Consider the following 8,867-nt stretch of genomic DNA (forward strand, 5'->3'; position numbering starts at 1 on the left):
TAGACAATTAAAAATCGAGGATTTCAATTAATAATACTTTATTTGATTTAGTGTGACAATCTAGGACCGCATCTAGAAAGGACTAGCTAAGAGATAATCAAGATCTCTTAGTTGATATAAAACAAGTATTTACATATGGGTTGTGACATACTCCCTTTATTTAAGTCCTAGTGCTCTTATTGGATGAAGGGTACAAATCTAATTCCATTCAATTTATAAACATCATGCCACATTAGCCCCATTGTCTGCTCCAAATGGGCACATATTGCATATCCCCAAGTCCACATAGATTGTAGATTGGGTTACCTTTGATACCATTTATAAGCATCCAAGATCTCACTTAAAAAGGACTAGCCAAAAGTATTATTTGGATTTCTTAGCCTTATATAAGTTTTCAAGATCTTGTTAATATATAACTAATGTAGGTCTAATATATGCTTGCATGGGTAGTATTTGAGTTAAGATCTTTCCAACATACAACTAATATGAGATGAAATACATGCCCATATGGGTTTTTTAATCAAGGAACCAAAATAATATCTTTTATCTAATCTTTTTTGGATGACATCTCTGGGATAGTTATAATCTATCCTATTAGAATGGACCTATCATACAATTCATGCATATGAAGAGATATTACAGTATGGGCTTCATGGAATGAATCACAAATTGATCATGATATTTGTGATTGAATTTGATCAAATTTAGATCTTTAGCTTAGTGATGATATTTGGGCTTACATAAGGAAGGACCCATGTGGATATGTATTTATTTGCATGTTAGTATATGCTTGGAAGATCTTGATATTTATAAAGGATTAAGCAACCCAATTTTCGGATTGTCTTGTTTAGATGAGATCCTAAGTTGTTATATCTAGAATTTTAAATTTTATATTTGTAAAGTTCCTAAGAGTGGAAAAATAAGAAATATGCATGCCCACAAGCATGCAAACATGTTAACACTTTGCTTCTTTTTTTTTTTAATAGAAAATGCTGCAATATTCTCTGCTCCCCTCTGTAGACAATTAATCCTAGAGAAATTGATTCCAAGAGATCATCACAAAATATTTCATGATATTATCCCTCTTTGTGATAACCCAAAAATCATAGCAAATCTATCATATCTTGGAAGTCAATTGCCAACCTTGATCTTTTGGTGATTGTAACCCAAGTGCTATATCTGTTTTTGTAGGTATCCGCTGGAGTTGCATTTGGTTCACGTGAGTTTAGACGGAAGCATAGCTGTCATTGGCATCATATACCAATTTGGCTCCCCCCCGGATCCCTTCCTTTCAGAGGTTTGACATCAGAAGAACTTTACCTTCTTTTACCATTTCCTCTTCACACCAACTTAAGCAGGCTAATCTTTATTGGCTCAGCTGAGGAAGTACTTGGAGTATCTGATAACAATGCAAAAAGATGAGGTTGTTGTGGGGTATTTATCTCCACCAATAATAAAGAAAGGAACTCCTTATTATAGATACTCTGGTTCTCTGACCACTCCGCCTTGCACCGAGAATGTTACTTGGATCCTATTACAAGAGGTTTGAATCATCTTAATTTACCTATTGTGCTTGTGTCCTTTCCTAACCTTTTCCTCTTTATGATCAATTCATTATGGTTTTAGGTGAGGACTGTATCAGAAAGACAAGTAGAGCTACTAAGGACTGCTGTAGATGATGTAAGTTGGCTGATTGAGAATTATCCATATTCAATGCAATGCTATAACGTTAGATTACTTGAACAATTTTGTTTCTTGCTGATGGTCGACGAACTGATCTATTTTGTGATCAATTACCTTTCTACAGAAGGACAATGCAAGGCCAATTCAAACAATCAACGGACGCAAAGTCTACTTGTACAAACCATACACAAAGATCATGCGAGTTCCTAGAGCTACTTAAATCTTTTGATGGGAAGATCTTATTCCAAATAGCAAATATAATAGTCAAGAGTTTATCATCTTAGCTGCTCTTCTTTTGAAGTCTAAAATAAGATGTATGGCCCTATGTTGAAGGTCAGACACTAATTAAATAAACATTTCGGTGTGTGGTACGTAGTGATCGAAATGCAATGTGTTCTCTTTCCTGGTATCAACTTTTTCTTTGTTATGAACTAGCCTGTAACCTTTGATATCATTAAAACTATTGTCATTTGCTGGATAATAAATGATTTTCTATTTGGTGAACAATGACTTGCACAAACGATGTCTCATATTTTACTAGTTATAATATGCATGTCTATATACGTGTACCCAATAGTTGCAAGTTTATAATGCAGAGAAAATATCAAATACAATATCATAATAGTACCATTTATAAATTATTAAATTCACAATCCATTTATTGCTAATGCAATGTACGAAGATATATAACCCAATTTGATGTGAAGTTAAAAGAATAATACTAGAGCCGGAAAGGTGAGGAGAACAGACACATTTCAAATGAAACCTTTGACCAGATACAAGGAAGAATGTTACTCTACATTCTAAGGCTTCTTGTCTCTAAATATTGTGAAAAAAGTATTTATTTATATTATTTCAATATTATTATTTTGTTGTTCACTTTATCTGTAAGTTGCACAAGGAACCAGAGAACGAGTTAGGTTGGATGAATTTTGTTGCTCGACCAATCTTGGTGAGTCTTCAACAAGGTCCTCAATATTCATGATTTAAGGTCAAGGATCATGGATGCGTCATGCAACAATTAACCCAAGTAATTAGATAGAAGTAAGAGTTCCATCCATTTTTGTGAGAAGCAAATAATGAGTTGTCTGTTTGTGGTTGCAATTTGGAACTTGGAAATTGATGTTCCTCAACTCTCCAACTTGGAAAATTTTTAGGTTGCGTTTGGTGCATCGTTAGGAAATTTTAAAAATAATCTAGATTGCCTTCAAGATAGATTTCCACCATTAAATTATCAGTAATGTTAATTACTGTGTTTGATATATGTAGGTAATGTTACGGTAAAATTATTGAAAATCTTGATTGACAAGTTTGGTATGACAATCAGATTATCGATAATATAAAATTAAATTTCTAAAATATCTCTTTAATCTTATAATAATAATAGTAATAATATATTATATTATATTATTATATATAATGATATTATATAATTATTATAATATAATATAATATATTTTAATATAGTATATTATAATATTATATTATGATATTATAATAAATTATTATAATATAATATATTATATTATATTATTTTAATAAGATAATAATATACTATATTATACTATATTATTATATATAATAATATTATATTATATATTATATTATATTAATAAAAGATATTATTATCATATATTATAATATTATAATATAATTAATAAAATATTATATAAAATAATATTTATAATATATATTATAATATATTAATATAATACATAAAATTATATGATAATATAATAATAAATTATGATAATATAATATAGTATACTATATTATTATATATAATAATATTATATTATATACTATATTATAATATAATATAATTATATACTATATTATATAATTATATTATATATTATATACTATATTATAATATCATATAGTATAATATTATATTATAATATATATTATGAGATATTAATATAATATAATATATAGTCATATAATATTAATGATATTTATATAATTAATATAAGATAATAATTGCCTTCGGGAATGATTTTGAAGATTACAAAATATTAGGATATATTTCGATACTAATGTTCTTTCAAGTATGGCAAATAATATTTTTACAGAAGAAAAAGACTGTTTGAAGACTCTAAACTTAATTGAAGATCATTTGAATCAAGAAAAACTGAGTTTGGAGAGCTTTGGCATAAGAAAAATTATTTTGAGAAAGTCGAGCCAACTTTGTCAGAAATCACCAGCTCTAGCATGGTACGTCTTCAAAGTTTTGGCTTGGCATGCAACCGAGCCGGCTCGAGATAGATCCAAGCCGGCTCTCTTAAGATGACAGAAAGGTCATTTTTTATTCGGAAAGTCGAGCTAGCTTGAAACTAGAACCGAGCCAGCGTTCTCAGATCGACAGAAAGTTAATTTTTTAGAAATACAAGCCGAGCTAGCTCGAGAATAATTTCGAGCTAGCTCTCTCAAAAAAATAGAACATCAATTTTTGGAGAAAGCTGTTGAGTTAGCTCGAAGAGTGATCCGAGCCAGCTCTCTTAGTCGAACAGAATATTGAAATTTTAAAAAATACTATTCGAGCCGACTTGAGGTCAATCCAAGTCGACTTGACAATGTCTGACAATCTTAATGGATAGTTTTTCAGATGCAATTTTTCAATCAAAAAAAGCTCCCAATGGTTATTTTCCACCTCCAACAATCACAAACGGCTAGTTTCAAGTCCAAATCACTCAAAGGTTGGAGAAAATCATCAAGAGATAAAAGAAAAGCCAAGAAAAGAGAGAAAAAGAACCGTTCATTGCAAAAGAAAGAAATCTGTACTCAAAGCTAATCAATAGTGTCTACCAACTTCCAACTACATTCTTCTTGATTCTTTAGAGCATTAAAGAAAAGGGATAAAGAGCGTTGATTACTGGCATTCAAGTCCCCAACCACCGAGCTTCAATGATAACAATCCGACCTTCCTCAAGAGTTTCTTTTGTTGTTCTATTTTCAATTTCTAATTTGCTGAAACAGTTTTAGCTAGGGCTAAAACTTGAAGAGATAAATTTGTACCAAACTAAGATTAGTTTGGAAAGCCTCGGGATAAGACTTATAAAGATTTTGATTGGTTAACATGAGCTAAAACCAATTGGATTTATTTATGAGCTCGATGAAAACAAACACACTGTAATCAGGTTGATTATAGTAAAAATTTTCAAGAGATCGCTTGGAGAGTGGATGTAAGTATTTGAGGTACACCAAACCACTACGAACTTACTGTGTTTATATAGTTGTGATCTCCTTCCCTTCCTGCATTTAATTTTAGCTCATTTAATCACTGCATTTTTTGTTTACTTATCTTTCTGCATAGCATATATTATCTTAAATTTGAAAAAGTTTTAAGAACCCAATTCACCTCCCCTTGGATTGTCCTATTAGGCAATAATAATATATTTTAATATAGTATATTATAACATTATAATGTTATATTATAATAAACTATAATAATATAATGTAATATATTTATTATTATAATAATATAATATATTATACTATATTATTATATATAATAATATTATATTATATATTATGTTATTTAATAAAAGATATTATTATAATATATTACAATATTCATATATTAATATATTACAATATATTATAATATAAAATAACATAATTAATATATTGTTATATATAATAATATCTATATAATATGTATTACAATATATTAATATATATATAATTTTATATGATAATATAATAATAAATTATTATAATATAATATACTATATTATTATATATAATAATACTATATTATATACTATATTATATTAGTATAAGATATTAATATAATATAATATATATTGGTATATTATATAATAATAATATAATAATATATAGTAATATATAATTATAATAATATAATATTATATAATAATATTATATAATATAATTTATTATTATATATAATAGAATTTATATAATGTATATTATCATACACTATATTATTGTAATATAATATAGTTACTATAAAAATATAATAAAAATATAATAATAGTATATTATATTATAATATATTATATATATAATAAGGAGAGTGTGAGAGCCACCAAGGGAGGGGATGGAGGGATGGATTTTATATGATTTTTTTTGAGATAATTTTGTCGAAAAATTTTTTTAAAACATTGCCCAACAAGTAGTAATCTAAATAGCTACCTCTCTCCAAGGCAATCTAGATTATCTCCTAAGAAGTAATCTAGATTGCCAAGGCAATCTGGATTGCCATCCAAAAAGTATACCAAATACAGTAATCTAGTGGGTCCACTTTAAATTATCAGTAATCTGGATAGATTATCACTTACCAAATGCAATCTTAGGGATGTGCATTAAAGCACAAGATCAATTTCCTCGAACACATCTAATACTAATTTAGCAACTTAGGATTACTCACCTTACGTTGATTGCTCCAATTCTTGCGAACATACTAGTGCTCTCCTATGCATTGTGGCAAGGGATAGGGAGTTCATGTGCATAAAATGGGCATCCCTAAAAGAAAAGAGAGGATGAGTTGTGTCAATTAGTAATGCAAGCGATCCCTGGTCAAATCCGACCAAGTTAATAGCACTATCTCCTTCATGCAATGTCATTGGAAGTTGTGTGATTAATGAACACTCTATTGCATTGCTCTTCAGATTAATAAAACCCTATACATGCGGGCTGATTAAGAGTAGAAAATAGTATAGATAAAAATTTTTGAATTCAAGATCTTCTGAAAAAATTAGTGAGGCTATAAATCATAATTGTCATGCCTTGAACCCAATACCCAAGTCGAAAACGTAATGGCCGCACACTCTCTAGGGCAAGCCCTAAAAAATATGCAAGACCTATAGAATTTTTTACAATCTCAACATCCACAGCCATCTAATTTTTATCACAATTAATAAAATTTGCATAATTATAAAATTTAATTCCTTCAATCATCTGATCAAGTATTATTGACGCTCTATCTATTCATTCACTTCCTTATGAATCCAAACCATAGTCAATTATGAGCATCCTGCATCTCTGAGAAGAAAAGAGAGAAACAGAAGGGTGAGCTTTACAGTCCAATAAAAATTTTCACACACCAACATCAATATAATAATAATAAATAAAAAAATAATAATAATTACTACTCATATCAATCTCATACCAAAAGATACCACGATTCATAAAATATGCATAGTAAATATTTATCTTTTTGTGCAATAAATCACATCTTATAATTATCTTAAGACAACACATATCAAATTCGATCATATTAAGGTGCTCAGCTCTAAGCTACGAGGATCATGTATCAAGCCTGTAATAAGACAATAAAAGTAGCTAGTCCTGTAGACTACCACAACCATCCGTATAAAACGTAACAAAGTGGTTAGTTTTGTGGACTACCATGACCACGTTTCAAGCAGTGGCATGCATCAAGAAAGTAACTAGCCTAAAGGACCACAGATGCTCATCTTTGAACCACCATATCATGTTTCAAGCCCATGGTGGAGTCTCATAAAGTGACTAGTTTAAAGGACCACAAGTGCTCGACCTTGAACTACTACAGCCACATTTAAAGCCCGTGACAAGGCATCAATAATGTGGCTAATCTAGGGGAGTACAAGTGCTCAACCCTGAACTATCAAGATCATGTTTCAAGCCTATGATAAAGCATCAATAAAATAGCTAGCCCAGAGCACCATAACCCTACATACAATTACACAACTCAATTATAAACTTGTTAGATATTGTAATTCACAATCTCATTCTTTTGCAAAACTTGATGTGCATGATTATCAAAATCCATCCAAGTCAATATCAATGATATGTCATATAATTTCATACAGAACCATACATATACTTAACAAATAAGTATATAACATATAACTATCAAAAATCACATAAATCAAAATTGTACAAAAAACTTTTATATAAATTGATAATTAATGTCCAGAAACTCTTATCAATATTTATGATTGACTCTACACAATAATCGATGAATTTCTCGATCTATGAACTCAAAATTAAGATATTCCATTCGACATCTTCTTGTATGATTAATTACATCTTTATATAATCATAGACAAACCTAAAAATTATACACGATTAAGGACAGTAAAATTATGAATTACCTCTAAACGTCATAAGTCCAAGATATTTCCTAGGATCAACCAAGATCTGAATTTGTCTAAGTATCAAGACCCTCCACTGATCCAAAAGACCCTAAAGAGAGAAAATCATGAAGAGAGGAGAAGTCTAGAGAGAGAATATTTTAGAAAGAGAAAATAGGTAGAAAAATTGGAGAGAGATAAAGTAGAGAGAGAATAGAGAGAGGAGAGAGGAAGAGAGAAACTCTCTCTCTTCTTTTTCTTTTTTTGGGTTTTCTTATTTCTTTTCTTTTATTTTCTTTTTTCTTTCCCTTTTATTTTCTTTCTTTGGTTTTCTTTTCTTCTTCTCCATTGAAATAGAGGAAAGGATGTTTGAGGCCGGCCACTTCCCATGGGTGATCCTTGATGAGTGGTGACCCTTATGGTGGCAGAACCATCAGTGATCTAGCCTTTAGTATCTGAATATGGCTGTGACGGTGGCCGCTCCGATGAAAGGAAAGATGAAAGAAAAACAAGGGAAGCCTTGTTCATGGAATCCGATGGCCATCCAATCGATGAGGACGTCAAAAAAGCTAGGAAGAGGAAGGGAAAGAGGTTTAGAGGCCATACCTTATCTCCCGTGAGGTCTTTGGTCCTCTTTCCTAGCGAAAATGATGGTGGCTCTCAAAAATACTTGACAAAAATTCATGAGAATCCTATGAATTTTGCCAACGGTTGATCAAGGGGTGGAAGGTGGTGCTTAGGGGAGGGATTAGGAGGCCATATATAGATCAATTCCTAGGTTCTTGTCGGAATCAATGAGCCCTAGGATTCCTACTTCGGTGGAAAATGAAAAAGGAAGCAGAGAGGCCATACCTTATCTCCGGTGAGGTCTTTGGTCCTCTTTCCTAGCGAAAATGATGGTGGCCCTCGAAAATACTTGACAAAAATTCATGAGAATCCTATGAATTTTGCCAACGGTTGATCAAGGGGTGGAAGGTGGTGCTTAGGGGAGGGATTAGGAGGCCATATATAGACCAATTCCTAGGTTCTTGTCGAAATCCGATGAGCCCTAGGATTCCTACTTCGGGTGGAAAATGAAAAAGGAAGCAGACTCCATCGGGA

The 8,867-nt window shown here is 30.7% G+C and overlaps 1 pseudogene; it reads left to right on the top strand.

Annotated features, from left to right (window-relative positions):
* The window catches only part of LOC105034587 (alpha carbonic anhydrase 7-like), a 40,558-nt pseudogene extending 38,665 nt beyond the window's left edge, over positions 1-1,893 (top strand).
* The last annotated feature ends 6,974 nt before the right edge of the window (positions 1,894-8,867 follow it).

This window comes from Elaeis guineensis, chromosome 11 (genome assembly GCF_000442705.2).
Source record: "Elaeis guineensis isolate ETL-2024a chromosome 11, EG11, whole genome shotgun sequence".
Classification (NCBI taxonomy): domain Eukaryota; kingdom Viridiplantae; phylum Streptophyta; class Magnoliopsida; order Arecales; family Arecaceae; genus Elaeis; species Elaeis guineensis.